We start from the raw sequence: 24702 nt of genomic DNA, 5'->3' as shown, positions 1-24702 counted from the left end.
TTCAGCGCCTTTATTGGCTGTCCGTTAAAAGCCAGGTGAAGTTTCAGATTTCATGCACTGTTCACCACGCCATTCACTCTGTTGGACCTCAATTTCTCCAAGCTAAGCTCTCTCTTTATTAATTTAAGAGCTCTCCGCTCATCCAACCAGTTTCTGTTGTCTGTCCACCGCTGCCGACGCGCTCGTGCGGGGGGCAGATCTTTCTCTGTGCTGGCACCGTCCTTGAGGAATGCCCTCCCTTTTCATATAACGAACATTCATGTCCCATCCATCTTTTGTAAACCGCTCAAAACACTGTTGTTTCAATGTGGGATGCTGCCTACTCTCGCAGGTTCTCAGCGCCTTGATGCCACCAGGTCTTTGTTGCGCTTTACAAATACATATACAATACAATGAAGCTGTCTCTTTCCTCACCCTCAGGGATGTGATCAGCCGCCATCGCTATGCAGTCCCACAGGCTAATTGTGAACTTTGCAAGAGCACATGTAGAATCAGCAGATTTTAAAGCCATGCTGCTAGCAGAAAAGACTTTCTTTGCCCAAGAGTCAATGCGTTTGTCATCCCTATCAGGGGGTATGATTGGGTACGTAGCTTGCTTGGAGGCAGATGTAGCTGCTTGTACTACTACGCTTTCCGGAGTTAAATGTATTAACAAGTAGCCAGGGTCGCTACTGGATGGCCTGTATTTTCTTGTGAGATTTTTGTTTACTGCAGGGCTGTACTCTGGAGCCTCCCAGTTTGTTGTAATCCTTTTTTTTTTTAAAACATATTTTTATTGAGAGTAGGCCAGCAGCAAGACACGATATAAACATATCAAAACATAGCTTAATTATTTTACAGCCTTCAAGTTAAGGGAGGAGGGGAAGAGGAAGACATCACAGTTTTCAGACATGAGAGCAACCAGTACACGAGTAGTACATATTGCAAATCAAGGCGAGGACCGGGGTGTTGCATCAGGGTCTGAGTCCAGGTCGCACAGGTAAAAGCGTAGCAATGACCAAATATCTTTGAGGCGACATGGTGACGGAACCGACAATACAAATAGTTCCTCATCGTCATTTACCATACAAAGGTCTTTTAAGAAAGTGTCTCTGGTTGGGGCGTTGGAGGACTTCCAACATGGAAGAATACAGCGTTTGGCAATAATGCAAGAGATGTTAAATAATCGCCTCGTGGTTTCCTTTACCTTGCCTATATCGCCCAACAAGTATTTCAGGGGGGAGAGAGTCGCCGGGATGGCTGTGATATCTTCAAGGAGCCTCGCGACTTCCTTCCAGAACTCCACAATTAACGGACATGGCCAGTACATATGATAAGGCCCCGCATTGGGGGCGTCACATTTGGGGCAGGCACCTGTGCAATTTTCCACAAATTTAGCTAATCTGGCAGGGGAATAGTGTAATTGGTTTAAAACTTTGAACTGAATCAGCCGGAGCCCAGCATTCATGGACACTGATAGAGTAATCTGACAATACCGGGCCCAACGGACCTCATCTGAGTGCCCACGTCTCGCTCCCAGATTTCTCTCATCGTGTTGCGTGATGGGGAATGGGTCTGCACCAATGAATATAGCACAGAGACCCCCTTGCCGTGACCGTCCATGGACACTATTGACCTAATGCATGCATGGGACTGGGGTTCCTGCGGAAATGTCGGCCACTTCGCCGAGAAAGCAGCCCTCATCCTGTAATATTGAAGGTGTTTAAGCTGGCCCCTCCCCACCGCTTCAGTAAAGCCCGTGAGGTCGCAGAACTCACCATCTGGGAACATGTTGCGTAGTGTGAAAAGCTTGTTAGGGTCCCAGGATTGCTGGAGGGCTCGATCAAATGTGGGGGAAATGCTGGAGAAATCCCACAGGGGGACTTCCGGGTCGTACGGGTATTCGAGTCCTAGCCTCTTGTAAATTCTGGCCCAAGCATGAGTGGTCGTGTATACCGGATCGAACGGGCATATGTCCCCATAGCTTGGGTTAAGAAGGACTGAGCGTATGTTGTTTGGGCGAACAGAGTGCTTTTCAATCAATATGTGGGAGGCAGTGTCCTCTGGGTCCAACCAATGCTTTGCAAATGGAGCTTGCGCGCATAAATAATAAAGCTCGAAGTTTGGTGCCGCGATGCCTCCCTGCGCGAAAGGCTCAACCATCTTATCCCAACCCATCCCGCAGTTTTCCCATTCCAGATAAACGAGGAGGCAAGCGATTTAAGTTTCGAGAAGAAGGGTTTACAAGGCCAAAGTGGGATGTTATTGAAGTAATATTGGGGAGGACCACCATTTTGAGTAGCGCAACTCTGCCATACAGGGATAATGGAAGGCTAGCCCACATATGAAATTTGGTCGAAAGGGTTGCCAACAGTTCCCCATGAGTGTGCGTATATAGCAGGGTTTTATCTCTGGCAACCATTATCCCTAGGTAACGTACCTTGGTGGGGGCAGGTCTAAATCCCTCTATTTCAGCTAGGTCTCCTGTGCCGTCAGTAAGGGGAAATATTTCAGACTTCGGTACATTAATTCTATATCCCGAGTGTTCTGAGAATTCATGTATGTCGGACATGATGTGTTGCACATTTTCTTTGGGGTCACGGACATATAGTAAAGTGTCGTCCGCGTAAAGTGATATTATCTGAGGGGGGGTCGGTCATCCTAAGACCTCTGTGAGTGGTTCTGACGTATGAATTCCGCCATTGGTTCAATGGTCAGAGCGAAAAGTATGGGTGAGAAGGGACATCCCTGCCTGGTCCCCCTGTGTAGGTGGAATGACGGGGAGAGAGTGGTGTTAGTCAGGACCTTAGCTGTCGGTTGTGTATATAATAATTGGCCGAGACCAAACCGCTCCAGCACCAGAAAGAGGTATGCCCAGGAAACGGAGTCAAAAGCCTTCTCGGCATCTAATGCGACCACGGCTGCCTTGGCATCTGGGTCTATCTGTGCCATAACATTAAATAGGCGTCTCAGGTTGAGAGCCGTGGATCGGGCTGGTATAAAGCCGGCCTGGTCAGGATGAACCAGGATCGGCATGTATGGCAGGAGTCTGGTGGCCAGCACTTTTGCGAAGATTTTTGCGTCAGTGTTGATTAAAGACAGGGGTCGATAGAACGCCATGTCTTGCGGCGGTCTACGGGGTTTCAAAAGGACAGTGATGATTGCTTCTCGCATCGATTCCGGGAGAACTCGCAGGCTCATTGCCTCTTCCCACACTTTCAGCAGTATCGGGGCCAATTCACTAAAGAATTCTTCGTATAGTTCCACTGGAAGGCCATCCGAGCCAGGTGAACGGCCGCTCGATAGAGCTTTTATGGCCTCTGCAATCTCCTCTGATGTGATTGGCCTGTCTAGTATTATTACGGGTTTCGGCCGTTAATGTGGGAAGATCGAGATTATCTAGGTATTGAAACATGTCCTCTGTTTTTTTTATCGTGATTGGAATAGAGGGAGGAGTAGAACTCAGTAAAAGCGGAGTTAGTTATGTCTCGGTCTCTGTTTACCGTCCCTCTAGTCGGTGTCTGTATGCTCGGGATCGGGTTATGGTGCCTATCAGTTCTAAGCATGTTGGCCAGGAATCTCCCAGCCTTATTGCTTTCCCTGTATCGTCGGGCTTTGGCTGGTACAGCCATATAGAGAACTTCTCTATGGACCAACTTGTGGAATTCTTTTAGCGTGGTATGTATTTGCGCCAGGGTTCCCTTATCCTGTGTGATGCTGTACTCAGTCTGTAACAGGTCAATTTTTGTCTCGGCCACCCCCAATTCTTCACGTACCGCCGTCAACATACCAGTCGACTTGCCCAGGATGGCTCCCCGGACCCAGGCCTTGAATGCATCTCATAGTGTGGCATAAGTGGCAACCGAACCCTCGTTTAGTTCTAGGAACTCTGCAATCTCTGCATGCAACAATTTGCATATGTTGGGGTCTCTTAGGATTGCAGGGGGCATCCTCCATCTTCTCGCCGGGGGGGAGACATCACTAAAGTTAATGTCAAGTGATACCGGCGAGTGATCCAAAAGGGTACAGGGATGTATATCACATTGGGAGATCGCCCCAGATAGGGACTGACTAACGATCCAATAGTCAATGCGCGAATGAGAATCGTGCACCGACGAGTAAAAGGTGTATTTCTTCTCGTTTGGGTGTAATGCACGCCATGCTCTACCATACCCATCTGTTCCATTAATTGTGTTACTACCAGTGCGGCCTTGGAGGGGGTTCTGGGGACAGTCGATGAGCGATCCAGGGATTGGTCCAATATCATGTTGAAATTGCCACCCCAGAGTATTTGTGTCTCCCCAGATGATGATAGCATATACAGTATTGTGCAATAAAACTGTGGGTCATCTAAATTGGGAACATAGGTATTAATCAGAAGCACTTGGTGCCCCGCCAATTCCCCCCACACCAGTACGTATCTACCCTGTGGGTCTATTTTGCTGGACTGATATTTAAAACATAATTTGAGGTGTATGAGAGTCAACACTCCTCTGGATTGTGCTGAATATTATGTATAATACCTGTGCAACCCCCACCTCGGTAAAAGTTTAGTATTGACGTGCGTCTCTTGCATAAAAAGAATGTGAGGGTTGTGGCGTGTGATGTATGCTGTGATCTTCCTTGCCTTAACCGGGTTATTTAACCCCCGGATATTCCAGGAAAGGAGCTTAACATTCAAGCCCTTATTGACCTGTGTCATGGTCGTACCCGAGACTAGGCATACGTCCATACTCCCGCCCATGTCGCAGGGAGAATGGGTATCCCGCTGCAAAACCGCTCTCTATTTTAACCGCTATAACAACCCGAAACATGGGTTCCCCCAACAAGCCCGGCATTTCGCACGGCAACACCATATCCCTATTCCACTCCCAACCCCCTCCCGCATCAACCCCAACTGGATGATGTACCCCTAAAACCATAACCTAGGAACACTCCTGGGGGTGTGAGCTGCACTCATACGACCGCCGACCCAGGAAGTCTGCATGGCTCCATTCCAACAAACATTTACATTCAGGGCCACCCTGCGGCCTTCAATTTAAAACATTATAGCAGTGTGGCATCAAAAAACATATCACCCCGCGGGGTCGTCGGGCTCCACCGTACCCCGGGGCGGCAGATTCTGGTTCCCAGCCCGCTCCCGGGTCGGTAGAGGGATGGAGGCTTCAACGTAGAGCATGGCTTCGGTTGGATTTTCAAAAAAGTGCGCCCTGCCTCCATGCCGAATTCTCATTTTCGCTGGGTAGACAAGGGAGTACGGGACCAGGCGCAGTCTCAGTTGTCTCTTAAGTGATTGCACATTGGTGGAAAAGTCCGGATATATGTGGATTCTGTTGTTTTCATGGAATAGGGTGCCCTTATCCCTGGATATCCGCAGGATCGCGTCCCTGTCCCTATAATTGAGAAGGCGGGCAATTATTGTACGAGGTGGAGCTCCGGGCCTGGGCAGAGGCGCCGATGTACGTGTGTTCGCTCCACAAGGAAATGGTCCGAAAAGGAGTCGGAACCCAGGAGTTCCTTCAGAAGGGCCTCTACCTGGCGTTCCATATACCCTTTGCCAAAGGTTTCAGCCACCCCAACCAGACGGATATTGTTCCTCCTGGAACGGGATTCCAAATCCTCGCATTTGTCAAGGGTTTTCCGGAGGTCCCCTTTCAACTGGGCAATATCGCGGCCATGTTGTAGTATCAAGTCTTCATTGATAGCGATCCTGCCTTCGGCCTCAGTAATCCGTGTGCTTTCCTTGTCCACCCTCGCCTTTAAAGAGCTGATTGTTGCCCCTATGTCATCCAATTTAGTGTTCATCGCCAGGAAGCCGTTCTGAACCATAGCCATCAATCGGTCCACCCTCTCCTCCATTGGTAACTCAGGCTGACTGTCCACTTGCTGCGACAGGGGCGCCGTGGACCCGCTGGGCTGGGAATTGGCAAAGGAGTCCATTGGGCCCGCTTTCTTGGGGTGTGCTCCCTTCTGCTCGTATTGGCCCATGTGTAGATTCAAGTAGACCGCGTCTTCCAGCGCCTACAGCCCTGTCCGCCCCAACGTATGGTACGGACTCTATACAGGATTGGTAGTGAGCTTAGACCCAGTTATCGTGCAGGAGAGGTGTGTAAAGGTTATCGCCCAGGGAGGGCTGTAGCCGGATAAAATGTCCCCTCCTCGGCAGATCCTGTTCGGGGTGTCCACCCTCCTCATGCGTTGCCCCGCCTGTTCTTACTTGTTTTTACGTCCGTCCACATGTGGGGGGGCACTCCACCAGCAGGAGATATCAGGGGAGCCTAGGGCAGCTCCGCAGGCACGGGAGTCGGATCAACAGTGGCCCACGTAGCACGGCGGCTGCACACCACGCGGCCGTTGGCGGGGAACCACCGCGTTCGCCGCGCCCAGTACGCAGCGGTGATGTATACCGACGTGGCACCCTCACATTAGCCGGCAGATATGGTCCGATCACCTCCAGGAGTTTGGTCGAAGCGTGGCCTCTCTGACTCGATCCAGCCCCTCCCCCCGCGGCTCCAGGGGAAGAGCGCCCGGAACTCGCGGGCAGCCAATGTCCCGGCCTCCGTCCGCAGGATCTTCAGGACGGTGTATCTTCAACACGGTCCGGCGTAGCGGCCCAAATTTTTCCCAGTATGTGCCCACAGTCTTATGCCACAGATCGACGCGATTTGTTTGTTACGCGGGCGGCCCTGAGAGAGGATGCGTATCTTGAAGGATTTATAGAAGCCGGAGCTCTGGAACTAGGCGGCCATCTTAGATGTGCGCAACAGCGCCCTTGTTGCAACCCTTTTTTGAAGGGCCACATGAAATAATAGTATCAGGTCATATTGAGGACCCTTGTCCAATATGTTAGTTAGGTCGTCTTGTTCAAATGCAAGAGTTGGTCTACTCCATCCCAGGAATTCTACCAATGTGGACATTAGGCATCTGCATGATCAGCCGGGTCTGGTTTCCCAAAATCTAGTTCTGCGGAGCTGTACCCACTAGCTGTCTTTAGGGTGGCACGTAGCTCCCTAATCCTGGTCTCTTCTGAAATGAAACATTCAGGTACATTAGTAATTCTTTGAATACTAGGGTTATCCAATTGGAGGCAACATGGAGGGGTATCATCTGTGGTTTCATAGCATATATATATATATATATATATATATATATATATATATATATATATATATATATATATATATATATATGTTACAGATCTAAAAAAAAGGTAAAGGTTTGAAAACATTTTCCTGGCTTTTTTGAGGTAAAGGCGTCGAAGTGTGTACAGATGGTGTGCTTCAAACTGAAACCAAAAAAGTGATGGGTTCAGACAACACTTATTTGGTTTCAGTTTGTCTCCCTATGTGAGAGAGGGTATGCCCAGACATGGATCCCTTGCTTGCTGCACCATAGGGAACAAGCTGTACCTCACTGAGGAGGACAAACAAGGCTGAAACATGTCTCGTGTTGCTTGTGTTTTCATGCAGAGGGGACCTGGCCTAGCAGTTCGGGCAGGGCTACTCCTATTGGTGGCAGTACCCGGCTGATTTGCATATGGCTGGACCCCTTTTGCAATGGTGCAGACGACTAAAAAACAGTGGTGTGGAAGGTTACCGAGAGCAATGCCAGTGGACCCAGAGCAATGCCAGTGGTTCAGATTAATTCAAAACCTTCCACCCATCACCTTTTTGGTTTTAATCTACGATAGTATGCACAAGAGGATCTAAGCTGGTTGATATGAGTCATTATAGAGAGTTCAGAGTCCAAGATGAATTCTAGTGTCTTAACTTTGTCAGCTACTTTAATGGCAGCCAGAGATTAAGAAGGAGCAGTAGCGGGCATCTATCTTCTTGATACGTTGACTAGTGCCAAAGATAAGCAACTCAGTCTTCACAGTTTTCGGTTTAAGGGTTGGTGGCCATCGGGCATGAATACCAGAATATACTTGATTGATAGCCAGGGAGTCTTTGTCATGGTCACCAGAGAGTTGTAACAGTATCTGGGTGTCATTTGCGTAATTAGTGAAGGTCACACTCGGGGGGGGGGGGCGTCAAGAAGATCAAACAGGGGGACGGGTATAGATGTTAGAGGGTGGGTGCTCAACAAGAGCGCAGAGGGATGCCGCAATCAAGAGAAATAGGAAATGCAGAGGCATCATCAGCAAAGACTTTAGCTTATCTAATGGAAAGGAATGAGTTGAACCAAACAGAGGCAGATGGGGAGAAGTTAGCAACAGCAGCAAGGCGATTGACCAGGAGGGAACGCTCAAGCAGGTTTAAAGTAGCCAATAAATCCAGTAGCATAAGGAGTGCAGTGGGGCCATGATCGATGATGTTGGAGATGTTGGCTTTAAGATCAATCAAAGCAGTTTCAGTACCATGGCGCTAACGGAAAACTGATTGCCTAGTGCTTAAGATGTGAGTTTCCAGAAAAAGCTGAACCTGCAAATAGGCTACCCTATCGAGAATCTTAATCAGCAAGGGGATGCAGGTAATGGACAATATTTTTTAGAACACATTTTATTTGTGTTTTTTTATAACAAGTAAATAGAAAACAGTAACCATCACAGTTCAGAAGGTCTCACCATTTGGGCAACTAGCCCTTCGTTCCTCCCATTAATACAGTCAAAGTCCAATGTACGGCATGCCCTCCCCCAACCTCACCACAACATCATGAACACAGCTACGTAGGTGAGATGCCGAGATCCCATCAACCTCCCTATAGTTACTCATTGCCACCCCATTTGCCCCAGATCTTACCAAATGTATACAGGCACCCTCTAGATCTGTATATCCGTTCTTCTATAGCCATACAATTATCCATGTTCAACACCCACTTTGATAGCTTGAGCACTTCCCTTGGGCCCCATAACATAGCTATGTTCATATCCAATGCCCCGATAGTGGCAAAAAGGAACAGTTTTCTGTAGCACAAGTATGCCATCTCGCTCGACACCCCCAATATAACCAGTTTTGGGTCAGTCGGAACCTGCTGTGAGACCGCTGCCGACACTTTACATAAAATCTGGTACCAGAAAATCTGTATCTAGGAGCAAGTGCATATTGTGTGATAAAACATCTGCAGAGCATCAGAAAATTGCATGTAATTTGGGTCCGCCACCCTGTTACATCTAAACAGCAGTTCTCTCGTATAATATACCCTATACATAATCTTCAGTCTAGAGCAAGCGGGAATAGTAACCTCTCAGGGGCATCAAAGCCTCCTGCCATTCTTCTGCCTCTAAGAGTCCAACATTAGTCCCCCACTTCAATTGGGGGTTCACCAGCAGCCACAAAATCAAACTACCAAGCATCTCAAAGCGTAGGTATTGCCTTTTTTAGTAAGGCGCTCTTTATATAGGTGGCTTTCAGCAGGGCCTGTTACGGGCACTCATAGTTCCTGTGGGACTGCGACCACATGGCATGTTGGAATTGGATGTATTGGTAATTGTTTGACCTAGTTAGTTGTGAGTTCTGTTGGAGTTCAAGGAATGATCGCAACTGGCCTCTGAAGAGTACATCTCCCACCACTCTAATGTTTTTGCAATACCATTGAGTCACAAAGGGAAAATTCATCAGTTCAGGCATATCACAAATGTGCCAGAGTGGGCACGCTGGGTCACCACCCTCTCCCATCCGATTTCCTTTGTTGCTCGGCTGCAGCTCCTGACCACCCGTTTCGATAATGGGGGTAGTCCGGCCATGCATATCTTCCTGTGCAATACATGCAATGTGTCTCTGCCTCCCATCCCGTCCCTTTGCAGGCAAATATGACCCCAACAGCCATTCATTTGCTACAGCTAACTGCAAGGCCCAATCGTATTTTTGAAGGTCTGGGAGCCCTATCCCCCCGAACCCCATCCCACACTGAACGATACAATGAACGCAGTACTATTCTAGGTTGAATCCAACTGATGGTGTGAAATAGCAGGTTATTGCATGGAAATTGTCAAATTGGCAAATTGTCTTTCCATAACAAGGGGACAAAGACATTGGGCCAGAAACAATTCAAAATATAATATACATCCTTATTGGGGACTACACCCACTAGCAACATTGTGTGGCATAAGCACGGCCTTCATAAGGACCTATTAAGGGTCGAAACACTTGTCAGCATTTGGGCATTTTAGCAGTTAAATATAACAAAGGACAATTTTATTTTTCTGGAATATCTAATAAGCACTCTCACGCAACTCAATATATGCTGTTATCTAATTTTTCAATAAATATTGAAACCGCCATTTCACACCATCAGGTGGATTCAACAATTGACCACAGGGCCCGTTTAATGCCGAATCTCATACTAAACGCAGCGGAACCCAGTCTAACCAATTCTGGGTTATCTAGGTTGGGAGCCCCTCACATAGCAATTTTCTCAATGCCTTTTCAATCACCAGTAATTCCCCCTCTTGGATCCTAACTGGAGTGTTTTGTAGAACGTAGATATACCGGGGTAATGTTATAATTTTGAACATTGACGCTCTACCCAGCAGGTACAAGGGCAGGTCTGTCCAAAAGTTGGTGTCTGCAATAAACCGGTATGTGATGGGTACCAAGTTACGATCCAGGAAGGATCTGAATACCCAGATATGTGAACAAGCCTGTTGTGTCCCTAAATGGGAAATTGTTGGGGATTGCCATGGGCCCTCCTTGTACCAGGAATAGGATTGATTTTCTCCAGTTGACTAGGAGGCCACTGTGTTTACCATATATTTGTAAAATCTCCATTATCCTGGGGATCGACCTCTGGGGTTCCCCAACATTCAATAGTAGGTTGGCTGCATATAATGATGCACTGTATTCCTGTCCAGACAGCCATACAAATCCCTTCATAAGGGGGTCTACCCTACGCTACAAATCGGCAAAGGTTCAATTGCTAAGATATACAGTGACAGGGAAAGGGGGCAACCCTGACATGTGCCTCTTTCTAGCACAAAAACTTGAGACTTCATTCCGTTGACTCAAACTCTTTCGAAAGGGCTCTCATACAGCAACCCATTGTAGAAAACTCGTCCCAAAGCCCATACCTCGCATCACAGTCTACACGATTTCCCAGTAAATGGAATAAAATGCTTTTTCAAAATCAACAGCTACAATTGCCATCAGATCTGGGATATCCCTAGTCCTGCAGCAAAAAAGCATTTGTGGCCAAATGGGACCAAATTCTCAACAAATGCTTGTTGGATCTCATTAACTATTGAAGAGCTTTCCAAATCCCTAACAACTATAGACACTGAAATTGTTGCACTTAGAACACAACTATCAGAATTAAGTCAGCAGAGGAACTGACAACTTCTAGAGGAGACCAACCACAAATTAAGCGGCTATAAAACAGATATCGAACAAAGGAAGCTCAGAAAATTCAAACGCGATACATTTGATTACTTGAATGACATTGTCTACACCTGGAAGGAGTTTTATCACCACCGTAACCTTAACAGAAACAGACCTTACCGTTCAAACTGACAAACTCTGGAAGCGACAGCAGTAGCAGCAGTATAGGCGAACCCACTGGACAGGATAAAGCATAACATCACCCCAACAATCAAGGAGAGACATCAGGGATCCCAGCTGGAAGACCTACTGTATCATAAACAGAAGTCACCCCAATTGCCACAGGTGTTTTTTTTAGGCCTAAGGGACAGGCCAAAAGAAAAACAAGACAAGGGAAGAAGACCCCAAAAAGGAAAAAACAAATCAGTGAAAACCTCGTAATTAATATTTCTAGCAAAAATCTCTCCAGTGGTCAACTTGATATTTTAAATCGGGGCCTTTCATTTGTCCCAACTTGCAATACTTCACTATTTGAGAAAAAGGTCTGTTTACACAGGCTACTAAGGAAATTGAGATTGAAAATGTTCTTTAAAATTGAACCAGGAAGAGAATCCATCCATCAACCCTGAGGATGACGGTGTGGAGCTATGTCCAAAGAGCTCTTTTGACCCCCAGATCCAGAATTCTAAAAAGTGTATTGAATGACTTCAAGATGATTAGCTATCATAGAACCTCTCCGTTAGATATTAAGAACAGTCAACTAGAACACAGAGATCTAAGTGAAGGACGAAGAACTCTAGATCAAGCCAGCCGATAAGGGTGGCGCCACCGTGGTGATGGATACAGCATATTACACAAATAAATGTCTTGAACTACTGAATGAATCCACCACCGAGAACAAACTAGATGGCGACCCTCTACACAGAATTAAGATCATGATTGAGAAAGCAGTAGATAATGCATACGAAAACGAATGGATTAGTGAAAAGACTAGTCAATTTTTGCTCAACAAACACCCGATAACACCAGTATTTCATGGCTCACTCAATGTCCATAAGGACAGCAAGAACCCACCTTTTTAATGTTTTTTTTTTTAATTTTTATACAGTTTATTACAAACCTTTAAAAAACAAAAACAAATAAAAAAGGAAAAAGAAAAACAACCATACAATTCGCCTCAGAAGAAAAGAAAAAATTACATTCCATCAAGCAGTTTAGTCATTACATTCTCGATTGCCATTCAAAGAACTCCTCACAAGATACTCATGTACAACCCTTCTAGATTTTAACTAAAGGCCTTTCACGCCTGCCAGACACTTCCTCATCTCATCCAAAAAGTTAGTCAGGGCAATTGTTACTTTCCTATTGGAATCCTCGGAGAACGCATGCCACCAAGACTCAGCGTCACGAGTTTGCCACTCTGCAATTAATGACCCTAGATGCTTAGTTCTTTCCGGCCGAAGGGCTGAGCAACATAAGGTCAAGTGTTTGAGTGTTTCAGGCTGTTGCTTACATAGCCTGCAGCCATCGTCCTGTTCGGCATAATTTGTCCATAGACCTGATCTCTCTTTAGTTAAGAATAGGTTAAGCCGAAACTTCATGTATAGGGATCTTTGATAGCTATGAGGAAATGTTATCAGATAACCCTGGGGTTCATACAGACTATTAGCTTTGTACAGTACATTTTTCATTATTCTGTGTTTCCGTCTTTGTTCACCAGTTCTTGATTCCACATTTTTTTCTTGACTAGGTTTGGATTAGTGTGAAGCGTTTTAATGTCCGTATCCAGATCCTTTAGGATTTTGATTCATTCGTCAGTCCATTGAGTCAGTATACAAGATTTTTCTCCAGTACCTGGATCCTGCAATATTAGAAATTGCAGAGGTTTGTCTTCCATCGTCATTTTATGAAAAAGTGAAAGCGTGTTCCAGCATATTCTAGCATTCAGTGATGTTAAGCTTTGCTCATATCGAATGCAAGCTGTCGGAGTCCCCTTTGGGAGCCACAAAACTTTGGACCAAAAAGTATTTTCAAGTGTGTCCCATGTTTTATAAGAACAGCCAAGGCCGCATTCCACGCTGTAAATTAGTGCTAGAGCAGCTTTGTTGGTAAAAAGCAAAAACGGGTTTCAATGAGAATTTTCCGTATTTTTTGTTTATCGCAACTGCCTGAGATGCAAGTTTGCAGCATTTTAACCTGGCATTTTCAGTCCACGGGGCATCATTTAAATTCAAGGTAATCTTCATACCCAGATATCTCGATGTTGTGGCAATGGATAAAAGCTCTTTCCCCAAATGCCATTGGAACCTTTTTTTTAGTACAGTTTTTTTTTGCTTCCTTAAGTCTTGTAATATAAGTATTTCAGATTTAGTTGTGTTGATGCAAAGGCAGTTGGTATAGACAATTCTCTAGAGCGCACAGTTTTCGCTAGAGACCTATATTGGTGTTACATCAAGAAGTATCAGGTTGTCTGCATACAGAAGCCAGCATGTGTGTGTTCCTTGCAATTTTGGTGGAAATGAGTGGACGCCTTCAAGAGACTCGCCAATATCTGTTAACAGATTAAAAATAATAGCGGGCAATGGGCAACCCTGTTTAACACCACAAAACGTTCCGATTGCTGTGGAGAGTGGACCTGTTTGATCTAACTTGATCGTCACTTCCGTATAAGTATGCAGTTCTTTAATCATTATGAGCAGACTTAAAGGGCATTTCCATTTGTTCAGCTTATTCCAAAGGGTTTCTCGAGCAATACTATCAAAGGCGTGGGATAAGTCTATTAGGGCCAGATAAACTTTACTTCTGGACAAACCCAGATCGTCTATGGCCAAAGTGCTTGCTGGAGATAATCCACACATGCAGTTGTTGAAGGTGGGTTGCATAGATTTTTCCCAGCACATCCAGCAACGCAATCGAGCAATAATCTTTGGGGTCTCCCCTGTTGCCTTTTTTAAAGATGGGTACGATAATCACACTTTTCCACGATGCTGGAGTTGCACACTCCAATGCGATTTTTGTGAAAAGGATTGAACAAAAGTCTGCCCATTTTTCTGGATTCTTTTTTTAAGATAAAGTTTGTCAAGCCATCAGACCCGTGACGAGCTTACCCTCTTAATGATGGTGAAGGTGTCCTCTTGATCAAATTTTAGATTTCATTGTTTTAATTCAGTAAGAACGGGATCTTGGATACTACTCTTTTTACAATACAGGTGACTGTAGTGTGTTACCCACTAATTTTCAATACTCATGTTGTTCTGGAGAATCAATTGCAGTCCACTTTCATGATTAATGAGTTGCCAAAAATCACAACAATTATGGTTGGCTAATTTGGACATCATAGTTTCTGCATCTCGCTGTATCATGATGGCTTCATGCGACTTTAACCAATTTTTATATTTTTGTCTCATCAGTCTCTTCTCAGCTTGGTTTGTTCAGATTTTGACAATGTCGTATCTTGGCTCTCTTTAGCGGTTTCCTTTTCAGGATTTCAATATCAAAGCTAATGTTTGGAGATAAAGGCGCGATTCCGCAGCCCTTGCTTTTTTCCAATAAATTGTGACAGTATATGTTGATATTCTAAGTTATCATTGTCTTCACTGACGCTGTTAATAATCACTTCCACATCGTTCTCGTTCAGATAAAGTCCGATTCACCCAGAGTCTACTGCTACCTTATGATCCCAGCGTCGTGCAGATTCAATTTTAAATCCTTGGAAACTAACTTTTACCAGATCATGGTCACTTTCTGTTTTGGGAATCACCTGTAAGGATATTGTGTGCTCATGCATTTTTTCGTATACAAAGCAACAATCCAAAGTTGATTTCTGCAAAACTCTTCCAGGTCGGTCTTGCAGGGACATCACCCTTTGTTTCCATTAAGCATTGCCATGTTTATGGAGTCCATTTCAATGCGCAATCGAGAACTCACGTTTGTACAACCACCTCACTCCATGGTTGAAGAATTACAGGGTTCTAGAAAACAGATGTTTAAGTCTCCACAAATTATTATATACAGCGAAGGATCGTCCTCAAGCATCTCATCAATCAAGAAACCTGGTCATTGATGGTAATTGTCCCGGCAGCTTTATGTTGCCAATACAAATTAATCAAATTTAACATGTCAACTCTTGGATTAGTGAATCCTTCTAGGGCTATAGAAGTTATTTGGATGTAAGGGGAGATATGTCTTGTTCTAATGATCCTGTACCCAGAAGTTTTCCTTACCATTGCCAGAAGACCCGCAACTGGCCTTCCCTTTGATTTTTTTAACGGCAGGATTTATCGTGATTTCAAACTCCTCTGAAATCTGACAAGCCGTAAGCCAGGTTTCCTGTAAACAAACCAGGTCCAAATCCTCCATACAGTGCCAATGAAAGAGGTGCAAAAATCCTCGGGTGTTCCAGGATCCAATTTTTTGTGCTGACTGTTCGCCTGAATTATGGCATTAGCTGTTTTTTGAGATGTCAGGGCTTGTGCCAACCAATCCCAGTTATTTGGGTCTGAAGTAGGGATCTGGTTATCGTTGCAACTTAGATTTTTGTTAGTTCTGTTTCCACATGCAAACTTTTTTTTTTTTTTTTAACATTGTTCGCCGGCTTGCCCCCCATGGGGGAAATTGCCACACTCTTTCTGCATGTTCTCAGTCTGTTTACAAGGCATCAGTGAATTCATATTTTTTCATTTGGGAAGGACGTCACAAAATGATTTTTCTTCAATTGGCGCACACCGTGGTTTCAAGATGCCAAGATTTGGTTCACAGTTTTGTCTTTGTTCAATGTCCATCGTAAATGTCAAAACCCAATGATAGAAGTGCTCGAGCTGCCTCCACCAAACTGTTGCATATTATGTTGGAATCAACATGCAGCCTTACGCTATCATTTTGTGGTTCTGTAATAAATTCCACCGTTTTTATATCTTGAGTTGATGGTCCTAAGGCTCGGGACATGATGTAACAGACCTAAGACATTGTTGCTGTTTAAAATCAGGCCGTCCTTATTTGATATAATCCGTTCCATTATAAGACAAAATTTAGAGTGCGTTTTTTTTGTAGGGTACTGACCCTTCGCGGTGTAGGACCTTTTGACTTTCTTCAGGCTCTTGGGAAGTTATCGTTATTAACGGCATGATAACAAGACTTGGGGACTATTTCAGCACTCGCTCGGTTTCCACGAGCCTTTGTTGGGGCAGCGTTTTGACCCGTTATTTTGAATGCCGACTCTGAATTAGGCATTTTGTGTGAGCGCGGATATGGAAGTTGTTGCCATCTCTCTACTAGCGTCACATAAATCTGACTCTGGCAAGTAGTGACAGTTAGCTTCTTCTGAGCATTCGGCAAAATTAATGTGCAAACTCAAGAGGAGCGTTCTCCTTCCACCAGTTAATTCCAAGGTCTAGTTGTTTCCCTTTGTCCTCCGACGTACAGGGTACTAGGCTCGCATGGTTTTTGTGGTCCCAGAAGGAGTCGCAATCGACGGTGCACCAGGTCTAGGCAATCCTGTCGCTTCTGCCGATTTATCAGATCCCAAAGGATCTTCAACTACCACAATGTTTTCACCATTGGGTTCCAGTTCGACAGTAGCTATATGTAGTACGTCTACGTCCTCAGTCGTCATAGGTAGACATATTTAAGAGGTTAATCGTAATTTTTTCGGTGTTGGTAGTTGCATCCTCGTCATTTCCTTCTTTATTTTCCTCAAGGTTGACCATGTCCATGATTTTTGATCCATGTGTTGACTTCCTAACTTCGCCCTTTTTATCTGCATTTAGTGTAAAGCTGACAGACTTGATGTTGCGTAGGAATTTTCTTGAGTTGTTAAATGTTTGTGACTTCTTGCTAACTTGATTTTTTCTTTTTTTTTCTTTTGGCACTTGAGTTTAGGGTTTCCTACCGACTGCACCGGTTTTTACATTGAAGATACAGAACAATTCCCCTTTGCTTCCATCAAAGATGGTATGTGCAGATGGGTCCACCTCCTCAGGATTGCCCATTATATCAGCAGTACTTGCTGGAGTGTTTGATATTTGTATAACCCCATTTATGCTCTTGTCTCTTGATAGTTCATCTTGTGTTAGATTTAGAGCCACTACTATCGGACTCGTCATTTTCTTGATGTAATGTAGGATCATCTATAAACACGCCTGCCACTTGTGTGTTAGGTGTGTTATGTGGGTCTAAAAAGACCACCAGTTTGTCCTCAATACACTCAGTATTCGTTTCTTTGTTATGTGCTTTTAGTATCTTGGGCCGCGATTGAACGTTAAGATTGTGATTAGGTTCATTTTCCAGGTTCTGGATTTCGTGCAAGGAACTATGTTGGTTATGTTTTAACAATCCCATAGCCTCTCTGGCAACTTCTGCAAGGAGCTTTTTGTCCTCGCTATTACACTTTTGGTCCGCCAAACAATTTAATGAATGGTCTATTCTTTTAATCGTTTCATTAGGTATTTGTTTGGAAAGGGCGTTGTCAGATTCCTTGTTCACCAGTTTTGAGTTCATTAATGCAACCAAGGTTGTTAGATCTTTTATATTATCGTTCACTTGTTCATACATTTTTATAAACTACGATATGGTTATCGATAGTGAGGACATCAAGATTGGTTGCAGCTCTTCAATTACGTTTTTCACTGTTTCTCTCACAACAGAATTAGAAGAATCTTGTCTTTTGTGCGCTTTAGCCTGAAAACGCCTTATTTTGGGATAATCACATTCCATGATTGAGGAATCGGATGTAGAATCGTCAGGAGGACACCTCATCGTTATGCAACGCTGCTCTTGGCCCTAAATCCACAAGTTTTATGGAGTCCATTAAACTTTCGGGTTGATCAGAGTGTTTTGTCTCACAATTCTGTTTTGTTCTATATCTCGGCTGCAAGCAATAAATGATGGATTCAGGTGAGCTCGCTGGGGAGACCATACTTCCATTTGCCCTTGAATCTTCATTTTCATTATTTTCCATTGGCACGTCTATTTTTTTAATGTTCCTTGCAATGTTTATTTGAGTCAGGTCTCGCAACAATTTGTTCACCACCTCCAAAGAATTCCCGCTTTCACTTACATTTGTATCAACATTTTTGTTTGTAACTGTTTTTAAGTCCAAAGAAGGGCAAGCCTTTTCTGTACTTGCCTGAGCACCGAGGTGAAAACAAAGAAAATGGCCCCCTTTCCCATATGAAGATTTGTAGTGGAGCCTCTCCTTTAGTGAGTTGGGGCACAAACCTGTTCCTACCTTGTCCTTGCTTGTACCGTCAAATAGTATTGAACAAAGGGACTTAACAAGGAACTAATCACATTTCTTCCTGTGGGTTAAGTCAGAGTCTGCTTATTAAAACAACTCTGACCCAACGCATAGTAATGTGGACTCTATATATGCCGAACAAAAAAGTTGAGCAATAAAAAGATCAAAGCAGAAGGAGTGTATATTGCAAAAACAATTTATACAGTAGAAGTGTGTGGTGCAGTAACACTTATTAGCAGTGGCACATGTATTCAATGTGAACAAGAAAAGATTATATCGCTTTCAGCTTTTTGTGCAAAATACCGTAATCAAGGAAAGAAAAAACATATGTACAACCCTAGTTGGTTACAAAAATATATTTACAATAACATAAAATGAATCAATTCAATCAGAAAAATGTGTTGAAGATTTCACATTGGTTCTATGAAGCAAGCGATTTGCAATTAAACATGGTTTATGGACTGCATTGTTTCTAAGGTGAAAAAAATCCAATCTTGTGTTACTTTCACAGATTGTTCCAGTCCCTAAACTCCTGTTCAGGCTGACCTTTGAGGTCTGGGGCTTGGACTTTCAAGATATCTCAATATATAGCCAACGTGTTCTAAGAAAGATGGATTAACACACTACTTGAAGAAAGAATTGGAAATAATATGTCCATAGTCATCTTCTGTTTGCTGACTAGTGTGTTCACGTTTAGGTGCATGTGTGTAGTACAAAGCTCCTTCTTCAGGGCGTCCAGTCAGCAGACCCTGTTTCAAAATTTAAGAAGAAAGAGAAAGTAGTGTGAGAGTTCCTCAAGTTATCAAATGCTGATAGTTCAGCATATTTTTATGAGTGTGAGTGCTCAAGATACCGGCTATGCTTCAAGAGTAGTCGGTAGCAGAATCCCAAGTCCCTTGGGGAGTCTGAGTAGGTCGGGACACTTGCGCATGGCAATGGGCAGTAGTCTGGTGAGAGCAGGCTGTAGACGGAGGTATAGTTTCCTTGTAGCATGTGCCCATCCGTCAGTGCGGGTGGTGCTGGATTCTGACATGGTATGAGGACGGGGGAAACGGCACCGGGGAGAGCAGAGAAAGAAGGCGAGGATGAAATTATGAAATACCAGCATATGTTAAAATTCGTAAGCTGTGTATGTTAGTCCATGTGTATAGTGGTCACCTTGGTATGTAGTCTCTATTAGTAGACCTATTCTTTTACAGTAGCAGGTGATCCGTCTTGTGGTGAGTCCGGAGAAGATGGGGGAGGCAACCTCTTCTCTGTGGGACTTCCTCCGGTAAACAGTGGATGTCTGTATGCAAAAAAGACAATCTCAGGACTAGATTTCTAAACTTGGTGTAGTACGTGGGCAGGCAAGGGGGTGTTTGAGCGATGGACGACCCGGTGGGCGGGCGCCGGGGGGATGTGGTGCTAACAGTATTGTTACAATCAGTCTTCCAGGTGTGATAGTGTTGGGAAGGCATAAACCTGTGCCTAGGGTCATCATGCAGTGGAATAAGGGGGCTAGATATGACTCATCTTGTGTCTCCCTCTATTCCCTCGTGTGGTGCCTTTGGGGAAACCTCACATGCCGTAGTGCGAGCATCGTGCCCAAATCCACTATGTGTGGTCTATGGAGGAAAAGATCCTCTCTGCACTCGCTCACCTTGCTTCTTATTTTCAAAGTGCTCCCTTGTGTCTTCTAGCCCCTCCGTATACTTCCTCAGTCTGGAATGGAGCTACGCAAACTGTGCTGGTGTTAAAGACGCCGGCAGGTAGTTATGGCGACCACCGTGACATGTTCTACACGAATTGGTGCTCCCTATGCTTGCCGGGATGCGTGGGTTGCAGCGTGCATCCTGATTGGCTGTACGGCGTAGTCTGGGAAACAGACAACGCTGGGGCTACACGGACGTTCAAGCAAGTCTGATCTTGCTAAAATAACATTGTGCAAATGCCTGGTTATTGGCGAAGTAGTGTGCCAAGCTGTGGCTTACTCAGAAGTTGTATGTCTAGTGCAGCTGCCAGGCATTTAAGAAAGAAGAAAAATAAAGTTTGTAATCGCGCATGCTCACTATTGGACAAATTGGTGTTCCAGTCGTGCCTGGGTGTATTGAAACTTATGTGGGGGCTGCGAAAAATGATTAAATAGCCTGGGCAGGAAGCAGTCCCATGCGTCTGCATACACCTAGGTGCAGAGTTGCCTGTAGCCTGGATATGGTGCCAATGGACGGGCAGGCTGTGTCCAGTATGTTGTGTTTGCACATAGGTATAGAATGTGCATTAGAGTGCCATCTCTTGTGATTGCAATGTGCAAGTGAAGACATGGGGTGATAATGGAGGATCAGGAAGGTGTAACTTAAGCCCGCTCATGTATATGGGTAAGTGCCATATGGGTTAAAGAGTCAATGCAAACTGGGTTGAAAAGACTTGTTAAGGCCATTGTAGTACGTGTCCAGATGGTGTTTCCATCTTGATTCTCTGTGCGTTAAGCTTTTGGATAGATCAAGTCCTCCTTTCACCTTCTCCAGTACCCACCAGGTGAGATCATTCAGCGTATGCCTTGCCTCCATATAGTGTGCGACCAAGGGGGCTGTTAGGGTCTTACATCTAATCCGTGAGCGATGTTCTGATATTCTCAGATTGACAGCCCATGTTGTTTGGCCCACATACTTGAGCCCACATGGGCACTGAATGCAGTAGACCACACATTCGCTCTTAGTGAGATCTCACAAGGTCCATTCACATTGGCCTATTTTAAATGATTTTCGTTTGATGGTAAATTTACAGGCCACACAGTTGCCACATAGGTGATGCCCTTGTAGAGGTCGTAGTGTTCTTTGAGTCTGGTGTCTCAGCTCTGGTTGGAAGAGGGAGTGTACCAGGGTGAGCACCGAGGTGAGGAAGATTGTTGTGACTATCAGGCGATAGAATAGCTGACGTAGAGTGAGGCGGCTAACACCCTAAAGATTTTCCCATCGGCTCCTTCCCTTCAGTGCTGCAAGTTCTACAATGCTTTAAAACATTTGCAACATTATTTATATCCTGATGGAAGTGAAATGGACCATGATTCGAGCTCTGATTGGTGTCCGGGTTATAGAGGACTGTTCTCCAAACCAGCACGCCCCCCTTCCTCCTCCCCGACACACGCGTCCATTATGTATCCCGAAAATGGGGCAGCTGCTCCGACATGCAACCTTTTCATGCGTCCTGATACAATCCACAGGCGTACGGCACGAGCGAGTAGGCGGAGCACACCCACCAGCTGTCTCAGCCGCCACCAACTGCACAGAAAGAGTTTGCAGGCAGGGACTCTGGGGGGCTGCAGCAACTTCATCTCGCCTCCGCCAACCAGCTCGGCCCCTCCGCTGCAACCAGAGTCATGGGCGGAAGCCACGTGGCAGCTCGGAGAAACCGCACCTTCACAATCTCCCTCTGAGCCAGGTGCCACGCGATGAGGTGAGCGGGGGGCAGGTCTTTCGTCATGTACATAACCCTCAATCTGTATTGACGCATTTAACATTTTTTACTCTTTTGGGTATAGCTGCAGGGGAGCATGAGAGTGACTTACTTGTTGTACTTGATCGGTATGGAGTCTCTCACGCCGCAGGTACAATCTCGTGAGGGGCTGGTGCTTCTCTTTTCCCTTGCCTCTTGACGCAGAGGCAGGTATACAAACAAGGTCCATTGCCGTGCTTTATCCACAGTTCACCACCTTAGGGGAGTCCAGAGACCAGAGTACCAGCGAGCCCGCAGCTCCACAGACTCCAATGACTCTGCTCGGCTCCGCAACCACTCCATGGTGAGTCAGAGCAGGTAACTGATTTGCTCCGCCTCCACAATAGACAGGATAGAGTTACTCCTCCGCTCCAGCACACAGCACAGCAGGCAGACTCCAATGACACTGCTCGACTCCGTCTTGAAGACCAATAGTGGCAGGATCCGACAGGGTGTTCGACCGGCTCGCTATCTACGTGGATCAGCTTCTACATCCACTGATACAGAAAATTCCTACGTACCTCAAGGATACTACAGATTTTTTAAACTGCCTTCAAGATATCTCAGCTTTGAGCCCCGAATGCATCCTCTTTAGCATGGACGTCTGCAGCTTATACACATCCATCCCTCATGACGAGGGTATACGCTCAGTACTTTGGCTCCTCTAGAATTCCTTGTAGATAAGAGGCAACAAGGAGTTAGTTGTAGAACTGATTGAAATAATACTATACAACAGCTACTTTCGCTTCCAAGGCAAATACTACATTCAGGCGTCTGGAACATCTACGGGGTCAGCAATGGCCCCAGTATATGCTAGTATCTACATGTATAAGTTCGAACAAGACTATGTACTGGACCACCACTTCTGGTCATCCAAGATCCTAATATGGAAGTGTTTTATCGATTATATTTTTGGGATCTGGTGTGGATCAAGAGAAAAGCTAGACTTGTTCCTGCAATACCTCAACTCAGTAGATGAGTTGATTAAATTTACCATGGAGGTTGGAGAACCATCTTTACATTTTCTAGATGTGAATCTGGAAATCAAGGAAGGAAAAATTGTGACACCCATCTACCACAAACCCACGGATGTCAATAACCTCTTACATTATACTAGCTTTCATCTGAAACCCATGCTCAAAAGCCTCCCCTACAGCCAAATGCTGAGACTCAAAAGAATGAACTTGGATCAGGCAGGCCTCGACTCAGAATGTTCCCGATTAGTCGATCGTTTCGAAACAAGGGGATACCCTGAAAATGTATTGGATGAAGCTCTGGAGACAACCAACACTCTAACCAAGGAACAACTTCGTACCCCTAAAGATAAAGACAAGGAAACTCCATTGTTGTATATCTCGAAATGTTCACGTCAAAGCTTCCAAATCAGTAAATCTATTAGGAAACATTGGAACATTCTCCATAAAGACTAATTTATTGAGGCTGTTTCCAAAAGCACCTATGATGGCTTTTAAAAGGGGGCGAAACCTGAAAGACAGACTTGTAAGAGCTGAAAGACCGGCTAAAGAAAGACAACTTTTGTTGAGAAGAACGAAAAAGGGAACTTTTTCCTGTTTAAACTGCACACATTGCAATAATGTGACTATGGGTGATTATATATCCCATCCCCAAACAGGCAAGAAAATCAACATCAGAGACTTTGTGACCTGCCTTTCCGCAGGTGTCATATACTCCTTGAAATGTCCTTGTGGGAAACCCTATATAGGTCACACCACAAGACCTGTCAAAGACAGGTGGTCCGAGCATAAATCCACCATTGGATGCAAGAATCTCAGATCTCCTGTAGCAAGACATTTCATTGAACACCAACACACCATTGCCCAGATAAAGTTTCAAGTGATAGAAGTGGTTAAACAACCCCAAACGGGCGGCGATTACCAATCCGTCTTGTCCCAAAGAGAAATATTGGATTCATCTTCGACACTCTACACCCAATGGGCCTCAATGAGGAATTCTCCCTAAACTGCCTCATGTAGGGAGTTTGGTGTGATAACCTGGGGGGACTGCCATGTACTCTTCACCACTATATCCAACTAGACCTGTGTCTAGGGTTCAGATAGGAATAATGGATAACTACATATGTTTGCTCTATACTGGCATTTTTTTTATTTCTTAATTTAAAAACATTATTTGTGCGGTTATATGCTGTGGAAACTTCTAGACACGTTTTTCTACCCTCATGAACTGTTTCAACCTGTTATGTATTTTTATGTATTTGTAGAACCAGGAATCAGGTCTGCTTGCAATACCCGAGCACATATTCATCATAATGTATACTAGTGCTTGCGAATGTCTCTGTATATTCTACGTTTCAACATCTTGTTCACCACTGTATGATCAGACGCATTACTAGAGTGCTTTAAGTATAATGCACATCTAGACATGATGGCGGTTTACTGTCATTACACTGCCTGTTAAGAACTATTTCAGTTGTACCCTATGACAACTGCTTTGAAATGTTGTCTATCCAACACTAAGTGGATCGTTATGCCATGTATTCCTCTGCAATAGTTAGATCAGATACCAGTTTTGCTTGCTACTTGCTATACTGACAGTAGATCTTTAGCGTGCTACACCTTACTACAAATTTGGCCATTTCTATATAACCCGGAGATATACTCTAAATCACCTATTATGAACCTGCTGACCCTGGATATTCATTCTTTATCGGGAACGCATACTATTACTCTAGGTATATACGTGTTCATACTCCTCATGTTAAATATTAGGCTTTCGTTGTAC

This window comes from Ambystoma mexicanum, chromosome 2p (assembly GCF_040938575.1).
Source record: "Ambystoma mexicanum isolate Mex_15411 chromosome 2p, UKY_AmexF1_1, whole genome shotgun sequence".
Lineage (NCBI taxonomy): Eukaryota > Metazoa > Chordata > Amphibia > Caudata > Ambystomatidae > Ambystoma > Ambystoma mexicanum.
Note: the sequence above shows the minus strand (reverse complement) of the source record.